The 17,740-nt window shown below is 44.3% G+C and overlaps 1 long non-coding RNA gene across 1 annotated transcript; it reads left to right on the top strand.

Annotated features, from left to right (window-relative positions):
• The first annotated feature begins 453 nt into the window (after window positions 1–453).
• On the top strand, window positions 454–15,454 carry LOC137480689 (uncharacterized). Its single transcript, XR_011003034.1, has 3 exons — window positions 454–573; window positions 11,242–11,597; window positions 12,745–15,454. It is a non-coding gene; the product is annotated as an uncharacterized lncRNA (long non-coding RNA).
• The last annotated feature ends 2,286 nt before the right edge of the window (window positions 15,455–17,740 follow it).

Below are 17,740 nucleotides of genomic sequence, written 5' to 3'. Positions count from 1 at the left end.
CTTTGACTCATATTTTAAACAGCAGCATCTAGGAACTCACTATTTCTGTCAGCAAGGCACTTGGCCCTCTTCTCTTTGCTGTGCTCTCTGCCTCCCTTCTGAAAGGTAATGTGGGATGTATTGATCCCAGCTTTTAGGACTTGTTCTATTTCTGAACCCAGTATAAAGTACAAACACCATTTTAAAAGGGAAGATCTATATTAGAATGACAAAGAGAATAAATTAAAGCACTGTCCTGTCTCTCATGGTCTGCAGGCAGTGGTTGAGGAGGAATGCCCAGTGCTGTCCACCTGAATGATGCTTTAGAGTCTCCAGTATCAGGGGACTTCAGTGAGCACAGTATTGATTTTTGTTCCTGCATTAAGCTTTTAGCTTTGCAAATGGTTTTCTTTGAAATCATTAACATTGCAATGGTGCAGCATGAGGGTGAAACAGCTCTGCTGCTGTGCAGGTACCACCTCTGATCACTTCCTTCTTCCCTTCCTCTGTTGAACCATCATTCAGCTGATGCACCGGCAGGAGAGTGAAGAGAAAAGGAAGTGAAGTTGCAAGCCAGGACAGCCTTGGAACTGGGTGAGGACGATCAGTTTTTCAAGAAATTGGCAATGTTTTAAGCTTTCTTAGTGGTTGTGAGCCTAGGGTGGGAGAATGGAACACAGTCAAAGGCTGTGTCTGTATCCTCTGGGTGGTACCTGGCTGTGGGTGTGGGGAGGCTCTAACAGCTCAGTGGGGGCTGAGAGCTGCCATCAGCATGTTTATTCCTGCTTGGACAAAGAATCTTAGGTATCAGGTAAGCTCAGATTTTCCCACCTCAAGACTGAAGACAGTGAAGTGGTGACAGGGAAACATTGGGAGTCTATTACTAACATCAGACTGAGGTTTGCATCGGGCCCCAGGTTTGCTTGTTAGAGGATTAACACAGCTGAACCAGTAAATCAAAATTGTCATGGTTGTTTCAGATTTATCCAGATACTTGTTTGATGGGATCTGCTTGCAGACAGGAGCATGTCACTGCAGACACAGCTATGCTGCTTGGAGCAGCTCACTCCCTCTCCTCTTCTCTCCCACTCTGTTACTCTTCCCTCTCCATGCCTGGCCTCCTGCTGTCAGGGCTGAGCCTCAACCCAGGGGAGTGGGAAGGCTGCTGCAAATAGGTGGATGCTGTGAAACTGTCACCCTCTGGGAAGGACTACAGAGACAGCCACTTGGTGTGCCCAGGCAGGGCAGGGATGATCACAGGGGAATGGTCTCCCAGTTATAAGGAGGGGGAAGGATGTTTGTGTCTTTTGCTTTTGTCTGTGTGCATGAGCCCAACGACCTGAGTCCTTCAAGTCTAATTATACTGTTTAATTTCAGGACAGGACAAGGAGCTTTTTGCCCTTAACACTCCTGACTCAGCTGCTGTGCTGAGTTCCTGGGAGATAGGGATGTCTGTGTCTCCTGTTACAGAAAGGAGGTGGATGTCATGTGGTCACAGAAGTGACAAGTGCCCAAGTCCTAGTGGCTTCTGTGTCACCCAGCCCTCATGGTTATTTTAATGTCAGTTCTCTGTGGGAAAGAGCTGGAAGGGATATGGAGATATTGTCTAGTGCTTTCTGCTGCCCCAAGATGGAGTCAGCTTGCTCAAAGATTTGTTTTGGTGCAGCACAGCACAGGATGGGCTCTGCTGCTCTAACCAGCACTGCTTGTCCTACTCCCACCTGACCCTGTTGGACCCCTCCTCTGCAGTGTAGGGCATTGCTGCTCGTAGGAAACTGCAGCTGCCTCCTCTCTCTGCACTCTGCAGCCCTTTTGGGGAATACTGCAATAGCAGGTCTGCAGTCATGCTGTTTGGTCTTCTGCATTCTGATCCTTCATCTAAACCAGCAATCCACACACACAAATAGTGTGTGTAGAACTGGAGCATTTGATTTGTGCTTTGATTTAGTTTTTGTCTCCATCAAGACAGCTCAAATAAGAGGCAATTTTTTTCATGGCTAGAAAGCTTCCCAGGCTTGCTGTTAGTGAGTGTGCTTCAGGAAGAGACCAGTCTCCCACCTTAGCAAGCAGCAGAGAAAAAATTTCTTTTCTGTGGTCTCCTCCCTCCCGCAGCCCACTAGTGTGTCAAAACCTTGAGTTTTGTGTAAAGTTGTTAAATAAGCTTCTAGGCAAAATAAAAGATCAAAAGGGGTCTAATTAGTTGCAGTCTGCTTAGGAATTGTGGTTGTTTACCTGGTTTTATAAATTGACACTTTTAACATTAGAACTCAAAGCAAAAGCAATGTAATTATTCCCTTTTTTTGAAGCTTAGGTTTAATGTCTTTATTGAAAATTGGATATTTCTGTGGCATCTCAAGATGCTTCATTCTATCAAATCTGGAGCAAGTAATTTTTCATTTTGGATTGTAATGTGGTATAAATGATAAGGGCCTGATTCAGAAAGCTTTTTTTGTCCCCCCCACTGGCAGCCTGACAAGAAAGCTTCGCAGTCACCTCACAATAACTCTGAAGATAATCTAGGGTTTGAGTCTTTGTGAAGCTGCTCGCTCTAATTCAAGGGAAGGAGTGAGATTTCTGAGCTCTTGGGTAGGGTGCCTGAAGCTAGCTTGTCATCACAGGATTTTCAGTTCTTTTTGTATCTCTTACCAGTTGTAGGATGCCAAGGCAAAAATGTATTTCTCCTATAACCTTTCTGTGCTATGATCATGTCTCTGAGAGTACTATGTACCTAATTTAAATCTCAGAGAGGGTAGCAGGTCGTTGAATGGAGAACATCTGGTGATTAAAGCAAAGGAGGAATGAGAGAGAGATGAGTTCTGTTATAAATTTTTCACTTTTGCTCTGGTATGACCTGATCATGTGTCTTGTTTCCCAGTCTCTGATCATTTGAACATACTATATGTGAGTCAGTTTCACATGTCCAGCCTCACTAAATCTGACCTCAGTATCTTAGAGCAGTGTGGATAGAGGAGGGGAGAGTGTTTATGAAGTCGTGTTAGGGCTTGGATAGGTTATGAATTTTATTTCTACTGTGGCAGGACTCACAGACTCCATTTAGAACCAGAAGCTGATGGTACTGGTATTTTACTAATGCAGAGGAAGTCGTGGTGCCTGCCCTAAGACCTTACCACCCATCAAGACAAATGGCAAATAGAGGATTTGTGTGAGGGTGATTGCAGGAAAGAGTCAGTCCCTCAATGAACTTTTAACTTTTTTGTGGTGTTTATCTAAAAGTTCATGCAAATTGAGGTGGGTTTCTTTGATCTGAGAACTGTCTTTTGTAATTTCAACCGTTCCCTGGCTTGTGTCAGAAATACTGTGAGTGGGGTCTCTCTGGGGTTTTTGCACAGCCCAGGTTTTAGCTGGGCTAGGAGGGACGTGAGGCAACACCTATACATCAGAACAGGACTAGCAGTAAAGAAATTTTTATTGGCATATTTTATATTGTCCTAATTCAAAAGTTTCAGTTCCTGATGATCATTCTGGGCATAGGTTCAAGGTTTCATTTGCACTTGGCTCAGCTCAGATGCTGGAGGAAATTTTCATGATGGGAGACAGGTCCTTTTCCTTCAAAAACAGAATTTCTCAGTAGATGGTAGGATTGGATAAGAGCTTCCTTTGAGAATCCAGAAGGGATTTACTCGAATTTTTCTAACTCTGCTTTTCTGACACAGTATGTTGATTAGAGGAGAGCTTTTCAAGTGTCCCTCTGAGAGTCTGAGCACAGTCTGGCTACTTGCATCTGTGGGGTTTTCAGTAATTAGAGCTCACCAAATGAAAAGCTTGGTACATCCATGTATTCTATAAAGGTTTCCCTGAGATAGTGGGTGTTTATTCTTTAGTAACCCTAAATCTTTTTATTGGCTAACTAGTAAAGAGCCATTGGTTTCTAAGCCTGAGACAGCTGCTTTGTGGCAAAGGTTCAGTTATTCTGTCTGCATGCTCTATATGGACTGTGTTGCCATACAGCATAAGCACAGCCCAAGGCCTTTTCCCATTTGCTGCCTACACGATGCCCACTGGCTTCAGTGGGAAGAGGCAGAGCCCAGGAGCAGCTCCGTGAGCCTGCAGAGAGCGATGCACACAATTTGGGATAATGCAACATCAGGCTGCTCTGAAGGGCGGCTCAGCCCCTCTGTCCCACCCAGAGCCAGAGGAGATGGATGTTCTCCCTGCCTCTGTGTTGGGTCAAGGGCTCAAACGTTGTGGAGCTACCCTGTGCTGTCAGAGTCGTTGCTAGGAGGGTTTGTGTCATGCAGAGCATCACCCCTGGGAAGCTGAGTTTGGACAGCACAGAGCAGCTTGCATCTGGCTGTCACACTGCCACAGTGGTCATTAAATAACACTTCAGTGTTTTAGAGCTCAGTGGTTTTGTTTAAGTATCTAATAAGGATTTTCTTTTATCTAAATTTAGCTTAATCATCTGGTTGCATGGCTGACTTGAGTAGGAGCACTGAAAGTCTGCAGAATTCCCAAAATACACCAGAGTGAAAATCCTTATGATTTCCTAAACTTTACAAATCAAGTAACTGGACTAAAGGGTTTGTGATCTGCAGCTGAGGGACATGAATGTGTGCACATGTTAGAGGCAGGAAACCAACACTTCCACCAGAACACGCAGATGCTTCTTGGGTGAGGTGAATGCAATCTACACTTTTTATTTCATGGTAGTTTATGCCAACATGCCTACTCTAAAAGTTTCCTTTAGACATATGTGATTTTTCCTTTTTTTCTTACTCCTCAGGAACATGCAAGTCTTGTAAATTCCCATTATTGTTTAAGCCCTTAGAAGCTCCCCTAAATTGGCCAATGCACTTTACAGCTGTCCCTTGAGTCCACTGTATTGCCTGTAGACAGTGCCTGGTGCTCCAATGTCAATCCAGGAATTTCCAGGTTGTACATCACCTAGTAGGTAATAAAGACAGAAATTCTTATCTGAACATGGGGTTACAACTGCACATTATTGAGCTGGATTAAACATGTTGTTATATGTATTGTTGCCATGTTTTGACTACCTACAAACTAGAGCATTAATCATGTCATTACATAACTTACGATTACCTAAAAATGCTCCCTCTTCAAATGACTGTTGCAAATTTGTCATCTGCTTGTTTTGCTTCATTAAATATGTTGCAACTGGGTTATAGTCTTCATTAATTTCACAGAATAAATCCAAACCCAAGGATAACTCTTTTTCTTTTTTCTCTGAAACAAGCAGTCATGGGTGTCAGTGTATGTCTCCTTCACCAAGAGAAGTCTTGGTCCTAAACTCACTTCCAGTGTTTCGGATTCTTGAGGGTTTCCTAGGTTTCAAGAATAAGCCTCTCAAGAGCAACATTAGCAGCATACAGAAAACAGGGATTTGTAAAATAATATTAACTTCTATAATTTATAAACTTGATTTCAGATTCCTTTCTTTTGACCATTTTGTTTTCAGAAGCATTCATCAGAGCACTGGGTTTTAATTTCCTTTTAACTGACAAATTTTGAAATCAGACAAGATAAATTTCTCTGATTACTGCTGGACAAGAAATAGTGTCTTTTATTAGATGGAGCGGCATGGTTGGAGAGCTCAGGCAAACTTTGAGGCACATGAGCCCTCCAAATTTGAACGAGAAGCTGTCAGTGCTAATCATGTGCTGAATAAGCAGCTGCTTGGGGTTAGATATGTGTGAATTAGACCATCTCAGTGAGGGGAAGGTGGTGAGAGTAGGGATCTCTAGGTCATAACAGCGACTGGGAAGTGTTGCCAGATTATTTGTAAGCATGGTCTGGTACACAGGTGAAGGATGGCAGAACTGCACAAGGAAGAGTCTTGTTGTACCTTGAGTATGGGAAAGATGTGTTTCTCTTGAGTGATCGAGTAACAAATACATGAACGGGAAAGTTCCTATTTCAGGCTCAGGAGTGTGTGTCCTTCTGAGATTGCACTTCAAATTTTCTTCCCTATTTATCTCTGTGGGCTTTTGCAGGAAGCTGGACAAAAGGCTTCCACATCTACAGCTCTTTTTTGCTCTGACACAGGCAGAGTAATCTTCAACCTGGAAGCTCAAACCCTGTCCCTGGTGTTTCAAGCCCATGGAGAAGGTCGTATATGACTGACAATGCAGAGCCAGTGAGATCTGCTGTTCTGGGTTTGTCAATTATTAGCCTGGTCTGACAAAGGTTCTACCATGAGCATTGTGGTAACTTCTTAAAGTTGATTGGGAGCTATTAAAGAGTGATAAAAATCAGATATTTCTGACCATGGTGATCAAAGGAGGAATTCAGTGATAGTACAATAGGTGCTTGGAATTCTCTGGGCATTGCCATCAGTATTGTTTAATGACCCAATGCTATGGCTATGTTGGGTAAATAGCAGCTTTGGCAGGTATATAGAAAAGAAGTCCTTAGGACACAGGGGTTCCAGAGCAACGACATAATTCATTCCAAACTGCCCACTGTCCTTGGGCACTGATGATTGCCATATTGTGACTGTCAGCCAGAAGGCTGACCTCACTTCCAGAATCCTGATTTATTCAGAAACTTGCAGATTTCCTCTCTCAGGTTTCACACACATTGCTTGTGGTCTAAAGGCAAGAGTTCCACCAGCTGAGCTGTCAAAGGTTTCTTTCTGTCTGAGGTTATACATACACATATTAAAAGCTGGTGTCAGGTGAATTTTGCCTAATAGGATTCTGAAATTTCCTCCTTCTATAAGAACAAGGGTAATTTAACGCTCCTGCCCTAATATAGGAATATACTGATTTGGGAGCACAAATCCTCCACTCTGCCACACTGAAAGACTTCAGCAGCCTGTGCTAAGAAGTTGGGAGCTCAGCACATGGCAGCTCAGTGAGTGGAGCCACAACGTCCCATGGAATCCCAAAAGGTTTTTTACCCTCATTATTGTTCACTCAGAACTCGTGGGCATCTTCACACTGCTTGGAGTTCACAGTGGTGGCTGGGAGGATGTTGGCTTCCTGCATCTCAGCTTTTGATGCCTTGAGTTCCCCAAATTCCCTGAAGCTGCCATGCATTGGAGCTGTGTGAATCTCCTTGTTCTTGCTGACCAACAACCAGCAATTTCCCAGGCATGTACACACATGTGTGTGTGGTATTGAGTCATTTCTTTGGGGCTATTGTTTAAGGCTTCAAACCATGGAAGGAAACTGGGAGCCTGTTTAGATGTCACTAAAGGTCACTGGCTATTTTTATAGATTACGTTAAAAGAAACCAAAACTGAACTAAAAGAATATTGAGATTGTGAAATCAGGACTTTGAAAAATATTTTTGCTGCCTATCACAAATCACTACAGAGCATATGCAAACTGATTTTTCAGGGGCTTACAGCTTGGACAAAGGTGCATTACTCTTCCTGTAAAAAATTATTCCCTGGCACCATTGTGACCTTCCTGCCAAAATTTAAAGCAGGGCTCCAAATGATAGCACTGATACTATTCAACCAAAAAGCTTGCACGAGATATCAGTTGTTTGTTGTTCCTTTTTTTTTTTAACTGGGGTAAAAAGCTTTTCTGTAGTAGATGAACTGCATTAGCTGAAATTTTCACCCTGAATTCCAGCAGGACAGACAACCAGCATCAAAAGCTTTAATTCAAAAGATTAAAGTCTGGCAAAATTCTAAGCAACCTGATTCTTATAATAGTGAGTTTTGTACAATGTGGTCAGCATATCAAAGGGAAATACTTTTTTCTGTCTGTTTTGATTTTGATGTCATTCCATCAAACATTTAACTGGTAGACAGCATTAGCTCCAAACTGATTTGGAGGCAATGAACATTAGTCAGACATAAACAATTGGGCTGGGGGCAGATTAGATGAGTGCCAAATGGTGAGAGAGATTTCAAAAAAGGGGCTTTGCAAACTGTGTCCCTCCACGAACAGAATTGTTGCAGAGCAGAAAACAGACCTTGAAGTGGTCTCTGGTGGAAGGAACAGGGCTTGTGTGGCACAAGGGAGTTTACCTACATAGCAGCCTTGAGCCAGGTATGCAAGTGCTTGGGAAAAGGAGGTCAGGGTGGGACAGATGCAGATCTGGCATCAGAGTGAGCTGGGCAGAGAGTGGTGGACTTTGACAGTATGGTGCAGCTGAATGGTGGCTTGATCCAAAATCCTGCCAGCCTGCTCTCCTGGGGGAGCAGCAGGCTCATGTTCTGGTGGCTTAGAGGCAATTTATGAGGTTAAACTGGAGGTTAGGAGGTGAAATTGGCTCCCATGCAAATGGGTCAAAATGCTAATATATACATATACAAAAACAGTGCACGCAGGCAGCAAGCTTCTTGAAAAAACAGACTTGGAGTGACCAGACCTCAGACACCATAAAATAAGGAATAACCTTTGCTAATTCTCAGTCATTGCCCCTGCAGAGTATTGCAGGCCAGAGTGGCAGGTGGGACTTACTCAAGGTCTTATCTTGACTCAGAGCACAGCTGAAGTTTCATTCCCAGGTTCATGGTCTCACTGCTGGAACAGGCTGCTTGGAATTACTGGCAATATGTTTGGTTTTAATCTTTGCACTGTTCTCCAGTGAAGTTCTCCAGGCTGAAGCGCCTGGAATTTATCTCCAAAATATTTTGGAGGGGAAATGTGATCATAAAGCTAAAGCTTTGGGCTATGCATGCTTCTCTTCAGGCTCCTAACAGGTTTTAGAGGGGTAAGTGTTAGTAACCTGCCTCCTTTGTTTTTTGACAAGAAAAGTTATTGAGAAAAACAAAAACCAAAAAACCCAAAACCATTTTAATTCCTTACACTGAGTTCATGTCAGCTTTAGCTTAACTCAACCCACATTGCAGGAACTTTAGGAGGCATTTTATGTTTGTTAAAATAGGTTTGAGTCTCTTAGTGCTCTTACAGCTACGTCACTGACTAGGGCCAGCAAAATCCTGTCCTTGGTGGCAAAAGTGAGAGAAAGCTGCTCAGCCCCAGTTTCAGGTCTACTGAGCAAACAGCATGCCCAGCCTCTGCAGAAGGGCTGAGCCTCCAGCTCCTGTCCAGCTCCTGACACAAAACCCTGTCCTTCCTCTCCTGTATCTCTGGAGCCTTGTAAGACCCTTCCTCTTCCCAGCATATCGAATTGCAGCTGTCTCAAGCTGACTGGCAGCAAATTGCTGCTCCCGAGTCTGCCCTTGGGTGTTCTCCAAGCAGAAGGAGAAGGCTGAAAGTTCCCGGTTTCTGCGGTCACAGCTGTCCCAGCGAGCTCATATCTGCCCTGTTGAGAGACGCCGGCACCCTCTGGGCGGGGTGAGAGCCAGAATGCAGCCGGGGAGCACCAGTGTCAGGTGGGCATCGTGCCTGCCTTCACCAGCCTGACGGGAACAGACAGGGACAAAGGTAAGCTCGAGGCATGAAAAGGCTGCTTGTTGCAGCGTTTCATGGCCAGTGAGCATGACCAGCCTTCAGGGCTAATTACCAAAGGAGAGAGAAGTATGTTCTTGTCAGCAGACCTACAGGGTTACTATTTAATGAAGCAGATATGCAGGTAACTTGTTCAGTGAGCAAGTGACTGACTTGTGTCCACAAGGATGTAGGTGTGTGTGACAGGACACTTCAGGTGGCTTTCGGCCCCTGTCTTCTCTCTAAGTGCATTTGGGCTCAACTCTCAGCAGTGACAATCTGTATCCCGTTTCCCTCTTCTCCAGTTTTCCCCCTCTACCTTCTCTGAACTCCTTTTACCTTTTTTCTCAACTACTGTCTTTTTTTCAACCCTAGCACTTCTTGTGTATTCCATCCTGACCTTTCATAGCTCTCCACCTTATTTTTCCTCCACTTTTTTTTAATTACTGATGCTAAGCAGCATTGAACAGTGGTGTCATCACTATTTCATCAGGCCTGCCCAAGTTCCTGCCTGTGGTTTATGGAGCATATGTGAGCTTGGGAACGGCTAGTGTCCTCCATGTGCTTGCATCAGGGTCCCCCGCCGATCCCAGTTTCTCAGCACATCTGTCAAGTGTTACTTGTCCTTTTCTTGGGACTGCCCGTGGAGGTGTGCAGGGGGTTGTGAGCTGTGCCAAACCCTGGTGTGGTGCTGGCAGGGTTACAGCCAGCATGAGGATGTCTCCATGCTGCAGGAATCTTTGTATTGCTGTGTAGTCAAAGCCAAAAAGTTACTTGTGTGTTAATCCAGTGCCTGTGTTGGTCTCTGTAAGAGAGATGGGACAAAACATGCAGGAATTAATCAAATGGTGGTTTGTTTTTTTTCTGCTCAAGTCAGTGGATATGAGCAGATTCAATGACTCTTTCTGACTCCTAAACTTGTGCTCTGAATTCATACCATTTAGTCCATCCAGCATCACCTCTCAGACTTGTCCTGACTTCTAGATTGGAGTAGGTACCACTAAGGAGGAGTAGCAGCATCTACAATACAACACCTCTCACAGTTTGTTATGGGAATCATTCATTTACCTCACTGCAAGCTACATTTTGACCTGATAGCAGCTACACTTGGTAGAGGATCTTTCTAATACAAAAGTTGATTGATACATGCATATTAGATAGTTATAGATCTCTTCTACCAGTGTCTCTTGTGTATTTACCAGAAAAGATAACTGGATTGTCAAAATTTCACCTGTACCTCCCACAGCATTGGGAAAAACATGCCAGTTGTAAGCTTATGAGACTGCAGAAAGAGTTTGAAGCCCAAAGCCAAGGTGTGTATGGGGAGCACAGACTGCAGCAGGGAGGATGGTGCAAGTCAGAAGTGAGATGCATTAGCAAAACTCTGGGACAAGACACACCATGTCTGTCTGACCCATGCCTGCTATTCCCAACCTGTAGGCATGACCCTCAGATTCTTTTCATAGGAAATTATGACAATTTTAAAAACCACTTTGACTTGCATTTTCCCTGGATTTTATGCTGTTTTCTCTGTAGAGAATGTTGGGTTTTTTTCCTGGAATATTAAACAAAAATGTATATTGGGAAAGAGTCAGCCTTCCTTTTATTCTCCTTTTTGCTGCACAAACTACTTGATATGAGGAGGCATTGAGATGTTTTGGGGATACAGTGTGAGCTTGGCCTCAGTTCAAGACTGCAAAAGTGGCTGCTACCCACAGGAGAACACGGGGCTGGGACAAGACAGTCAAAGCCGTGCTACTGCACAAGTGCTGTGAGTCCTGGCCTCTTGCTCTGGGCTGCTATGGACAAGGCAGGCCATGAGAAAGCGGTCCTTGCTGGCTCCAGGACCTGTCACTGGTCCCCTTGTAGCAACACCAGAAAACACATTTCTTTACAGTTGTGCTGCTTCACACTCTGTTTCTACCAGCAGGTTCCAGGCCAGCTCTACGACTGTGCTGTCCTCAGGGAAGAAAGGGTCCTCCTGCTGCGCTGGCCGCTGGTGACCTGGCAGGGGACATGGAGCTGCTGGCTGTCACAGCACCAGAGGAAGCAGGGAAGGATTCAACAGCATCACAAGCCAAGGTGGAAGAAGCAGAAAAAGCATCTGCAATGCCAGAGGCAGAAGGCCTAGTGGGGAAGGTGGCCAATCCTGAAGGAGCAGCAGCAATTGTGGTGGGAGCATCGGAAAACCCAGCAGCAGAAAGAGTGGCTGAAGCATTTGCCAGGGCAGCAGAAAGAACCGCAGTGGCAGAAGTAGCCAAGGTGTTGCAGTCAGCAATAGCTGAGGTAGGCACTCCTGCAGCCCCAGGTGCCTGAGGGGGTGGAGGGGCTGGCAGTACTCGCTCCCCTGGGCTGGGCTCACAGATCCCGATGGCATGGGAGGCTGCAGCTCCAGCTCCAGAGCTAACCCTGACCTTTCAACTTTCCCCTCAGAATGCCTCAGGTGGATCAGACCGTGTTTATACTTAGCATCAAGCAATGGGATGAGATTTTTATTTTGGAAAAATTGAAAACAATGTCAAAAAAAAACCAAACTGAAATTCCTGCTGAGAGTTTGTGTTCTTTTCCCATCTGGTTTCCCTCTGTCTTTCAGATGAGCTTTTTTTCATGATAGCGGGCACTTTATCACGCCTGGTATAGTTAAGGTTACAAAGCACTCTCCATTCCAGCCCCGCTGGCCACATGCTCATCCTGCTCTAAAGCATTCATATTTGGGGATCAAAAAAGGTCCACGTGTGGTGTTTGCTCAGCCGAGAATTTTTATTTGACATTTGAGCAATTATGCCTTGTGTTGATCGTGAGTTTGCTGAGGGTGATAAACGCACTTTTCCCATTTGAAAAACTTGTCTTTTAACATTGACGATGTGGTGACAGATTTTCAGCAGGGATGGGAGTTGGATTTGCCAGGGCTCGGTGCCCGCTCTGAGCGCCAGATTTTCAGCTGCCTTCGGCACCCAGCAGCTTCCCGTTGGGTGTGAGGCCTTTGGTCATGTTTGTTCCCATGTGTGGAGCTCGTTTGAAGAGCTGCCTGCCTGCAGCACCACCGAGCATCCACATTCTGCTCTCAGGAAAATCTGGATCTCATCTCCCGGGGCTCTGATTGCATTTCGGTGTGCAGGGTCAGCTTACTGTTACCACTGTTTCTTGGGCCCAAGAGCTGTCCTGAGCACATGGAATTTCTATAGGATATCTTAACTTATCCCTCAGCTCGGGCAAGTGGCTTCACTCAGGAAGGGCTTCTCAATGTCTGTTTGAGTTTTGGTGTCTGAGTTTTAGTGCAGTTTTACATCTTGTGGAGATCAGCTGCATTTCGGTACATGCCAAAACAATTCTCTAAATCAGCCTGTGAATAGGTAACTTTATTTTTAAAATCAGCAGTTTTCTTTACAGTGGCTTTTCCAGGGCTCATATATTTCTTCTCTTGACTTTTCAGCTGAAAGGGAAGAGGAAGGACATGTGGGTAGAGCCAAGGAACGCCACTCAGCAGGAAAAGGATTGGATGAAAGAGGGAGATGTGAAATGAAAAGGAGAGGTGATTTTCTGGGTCATACCTCCTAATGGCTTGTACCATCACTCCTGGAATGCAATAGGGCTGCCAATCACATCTCTTTTGTGACTCACTATACTGTTAAAAATAAATATATGGCAGATTCTGCATGCAGTAATGTTGAGGGTCTGTCAAAGGTCTTTGTCTTCTGGTTTTGTGAAAGGCAGCTCTGCATCTATTCCTCAAAGAGGAGGGAGAACAAAATGTGCTGTTCATAACAGAAAACATACTATAGGCATGAAATGACATAAAAAAGAAATACTTTCATAGAATCTTAGACTATCCTGAGTTGCAAGTGACCCACTAAGATCATCAAAGTCACCTCCTGGCCCTGCACAGGACACCCCCAAGGCTTAAATTTACATTAAATATGCAGTCAAGTTTCCATGTCTGTAGGATGAGAGTTGGTCCATGGAAGCACTGCTAATGTGAAACAGTTTCAAATCCTAACAGAGCAGGTGCATTTACCAGTCAATCCACATTGCTCCAACTCTCTCCAGCTCTCAAGTGGATTTCTTGCTTAGGTGGGAATGGTAGGTATGTTCTTTTTTCTTTTTTTTTTCCTGATTCTATTTATTCATATGAAGCATGGAATGGGAAAGGTGTCTCCATCTAGATTGATAATGGTGCAATGCAAGAGGAAGTCCAGAAGAAATTCAAGAAACAGGGAAAAATAGCTTCAAAACAGTGGTGGACTTGTCAGCATGAATGACATTCCCCAGATGGATCATTAAAACAGATTTCTAATTTTTGAGAGAAAAAAGTATTATTTGTTGTAAGATTGTTTTCTCAGCTTCTGAGGTACAGGTAAGACAGGTTTGTAGCGACAGTTGGATGATGGATCAGTCACCATAAGAGATAAGTTGTGATAAAATGTTACAGAGTGTGGGATTAGAACAAAGCCACTCTTGGTGGGTGTCTCACAGGTTTTCTGATGGAGGATGATCACAACTCAGAGGTGCCTGATGTCTTCAACAAATGTCCACTTCATGAATTCCCTCCAGGTACTTCATGGTTTGCTGCTCCAGGTTTGTGTTTAGCAGACTGATGGGATGGGGTCAAATCTGTACTTGGATAGAAAATTCCTGAACCAAATGCAGGAGGTGATGCAAGTGCTTGTGTGTGACTTGTGGCCATAGCCCAGGTGGGGTAACCAGGCAGTGTCTCCAGGTACTCCAAGTAAAACAGAAAGCAGCCCCCTGACTGCAGGTGGTCACAACTAAAGCCATATCACTTTTGGAAAGAGTAAAGACTGCAGCCCTGGATTCCACCCCAAAATCTAGGAGTGTATTGACAACTCCTGTGTAGTTGCAGCTGGATGTGATATTCTCCATATACCTTACTTCCAGCTTCCAGGGGTGTTTCTGTGGGAAACATGCCATTTGCTCTGGTGCACCCCAGAAGGGGCAGCACATTAGTTCCAGCATTGTACGGAGCTGTTCTCCAACAGACCCCAGGCGAGGAGGGTGTTGAGGAGGATCTGCTTTTTTCCTGTGAAAGCTGGCTGGCCATGAAGATCCATCTCCCTCTGGGGAAATGTATCCTTGCATTGCAGCAAAGCCAAGGGGTTTCAGTGCAGGCTTGTACCTTTGCCCCTCTGCAGCGCACCCAGTGTCTATGCACCTCTGCTGGCTTCTCTCTCTGTGCAGTGACAGGCTGGGGAGGAGAGAGGAGGGGAGAACAGCAGCCTCTGATTAAAACTCAGCCCCTCTGGCCTTAGATCTGAGGAGACAGAGCCCGCCCTCCCTTCCCTTACCATAATTTTATTTTATTACAAAAAGAGCCCGTATTAAAAAAGCTCATGATTATGTTTTCTGTTCACCAAGACTTTTCCTGTATCCGACCTTTGGATAACCTCCAAGGCTTGCAAACATTTGAAAGGAGTAAAGGAGCTCGTTTTATTGCAGGGCCTCAGCATACATTCTTTCCAGCCTATCTTTAACATCAGTTGACAAGAATTATATAATTGCAGTCTGTGATCCCTTTAAGGCTAAAATGTATTCGTTTTCCCTCAAAGAACACTTCAGGTTTCAGAGTTAAAAGTATACTTTTTCCCCCATCTGGGTTATTCTGTAGAAAGCCGTTTTTTCTTAAATTGGCAAGTCTCATTCTACCAAGCTGCACGGATTTATTTTTTACTGTGGTTTTAAGCTCACATGTTAACAAGTAGAAGAACTAGCCTCTAAATCCCAACCTGTGTTTCCCATTCCATTGGAAAATTAGTGGGTTACAGAGAACGCGCAAGGGGAATTACACTCCTTAGGTGGAATCAAATAAAATTTCAACATACCAATTTAATCAAATTAGTGTCTAATGCTAATTGATAGGCACTCTGGAGATGGACAGGTAGCTGGATTGGATTTGATCTTGCATTTCAGAGGCATGACGTAATCTGCTGGATCAGGAAGGAATTTCTGGTTTCCTATCAGAATGGCATCTGCCACCATGTTTTAGGAAGCTGTGGACATTGGATACTTGTATAGGAACTGGGGAAGGATGCCAAAAAAGAAGTCTGAAGATAATACCTGGAATTCAAAAGATGAATTAGCTGTTGCCACGATGAAGTTCTGTTTGTATATGTTCCTCGCCATTCAGGTTTTCACTGAAAACCTGAATCTTTCACTTAGTGTTTGTGCTCCTGCAGAGTAAAACAAAAGCATAAACACCTGAGTATTCCTGGGACCTTTTCATGCCAGTCGTGTTTGTGTGTCAGAGCCAGTGATGGTCAGATCCTCTGCTTGAATGGAACAGAAGTGATGCCTCCACAGTGCTCAGAGCATATTTACAGCACTTCTTGAGAATGGAATGAGATGTTCAAAGAAGCTGCAAAAAACCTTACCACTCCAAGTATTTCTGGACAATGAAAAATGGAGGGTGTAAGTAGCCTAGTCGTGGGCATGTGCATGCAGGAGGGGAAATTAAATTTGTCTCAAGAATTGGCTGTTAGGAATTATCTGGCTGGGTGGAGCTGGAGAAGAGACTAGGCTCAGTGGGCCAGTTGTCCACTTTGGTGCTGCAAAGGGGCCTGGGGAGTTTTGAGGGGTTCTTCTCAATTTTGCCATGAGCTTACCCCAGATCTCAGCTTTCTTACCTGATAAAAAAGGACAATGGCAGCCAGTGTGCCTGCCTCCATGCCCTTTTATCTAAGCACTTGAGGAACTACAAACTTTTATTCCAAGTAATGTTTGCCAGTAAAAATGGATATCTTCTTCAAATATTTAGTTACTCTAATGCTGATTGCCCCCATTCCCTAAGGGGAGTAGGGGGCAGGGGCAGCATTCCTGGTTTTATAGAGGGGCAGGCTTGAGAGGGCTTTAATTGCATGTCACGGGGGTTGGATGCAATAACTGAAGAGAGGGGAGCCAGTAATAGAATCCTTTTAATAAACTACAAGCCCACAGTTTATAAACTTGGACACAGATTATGCTTCTGCCTAGTGTATAAAAATAACAGCATTTCGATGTCTTTGTGGCCAAAGGATCTTGTAACCTGTTAAGTTTTTGCTGCCTGTATTTCTAATGTAGGCAGGACCAGTGTAATACCCGGCATTGCACTGAAAGGGAAAAGCTGTGGTCTGTTAAGCTGTTCCCTGCCTTTGGTAGCCTCTCTGTATCAGGATTCACATTCTTGTTTCCGTTTCAAACAGGAGACTAGTTTACAAGGCAAGTTACTCCTTGGAGATCACAAGAGACTTTCTTTCCCCTTTCTTTTTCTGAGAGGAAGGATTAGGTCACGGTATTCTGTTTGCCTTTTTTTTTTTTTTTTTCCTCCTTTGGCTAATCTGCTCTCCAAGATGTCCCTGTCACAAGAGAAATAAAAGGCTTTAAGTGAGCGCAGGATTTTTTTCCCCTCACCTCAGCACTCCTGCCGATAAGAGCGATTTATAGAAATCACCACGTGGAAAAGCCTTAAAACAGAATTTCAGATGCTTATAAGACAAAGCAGAAAGATAGCAGAGCGGCAGGTGCCTTCTCCTTACCTCACAGGGTCGTGTTCTGCCTGCTCGGAAGGAGTTTGGTGGATGGTGATTACAAATACGTCTGCACCGTATCCGGGTGTACTGTACGTGCAGTTACAGCTTTGTACAAGGAGCTTGTGTAGTCCCTCACCTGCAATCAGGAGGTTTATCACTATTCAAAGACCTTTGTTTTCTATTATCTTTGTGCATTTTGTGTGCTGGAAGCATTAATGGCACCAGGGTTTAAGATGTGTTCTTTGAGGCTGGCACCTCGCCTGGTGCCAGCGTGTGATGTGCTGCGCATCGCTTGGCTCCATTCGAGGGGAGGACACACACTGGTGCCGATCCCTCTATGCGGAAAGTTTCAGGACTCTCTAAACAAAATGACTTTGTTCAGAGCATACTGAACACAAAGATTATTGCTTTAATGAATGCTGAATTACTGTTGTTCAAATACCAAGTACTGGTACTAGTTTGTGGTAAGACATGAGGATTTTTGCAGCAATACATATGAATCTGCATTTGGTAGTTTGTACCTAGCACAGGTACAGCTTGTTCACACTGGTCACGTCACATCCAGCAAACTATGTTTCAAGGGCCAGGTCTGCCTTGATTTAAGTCAGCACAGCTCTGCTGAACTTTGTGCCAGTCTTTGACAACTAAAGTTATGCTTCTCAAATGTTTTCAGCTATTTTTTTTCAGTCCTTTCTTTCAAAGAGTTTTAGAAATGCAATTAAATGGACAGTAAGACTCAGCAGTTATACATAAAAAGCTGTTTATCTAAGGGTATCAAAGTGCTTGACAAAGGTGGGTAATTCTCACAGTGCCCTTTTTTTTGCTGGGTGAGATGCTGGCATGCAGAGACAGCAAGCAGTTTATCTGAGTAACAGAGTCGGTAGCAGAGGTAGTAATTAAAACTTTGGT

Source organism: Anomalospiza imberbis, chromosome 11 (assembly GCF_031753505.1).
Source record: "Anomalospiza imberbis isolate Cuckoo-Finch-1a 21T00152 chromosome 11, ASM3175350v1, whole genome shotgun sequence".
Classification (NCBI taxonomy): Eukaryota; Metazoa; Chordata; class Aves; order Passeriformes; family Viduidae; genus Anomalospiza; species Anomalospiza imberbis.
The sequence above is the reverse complement of the archived record's forward strand: the minus strand, read 5'-3'. Positions and strand labels throughout refer to the sequence as shown.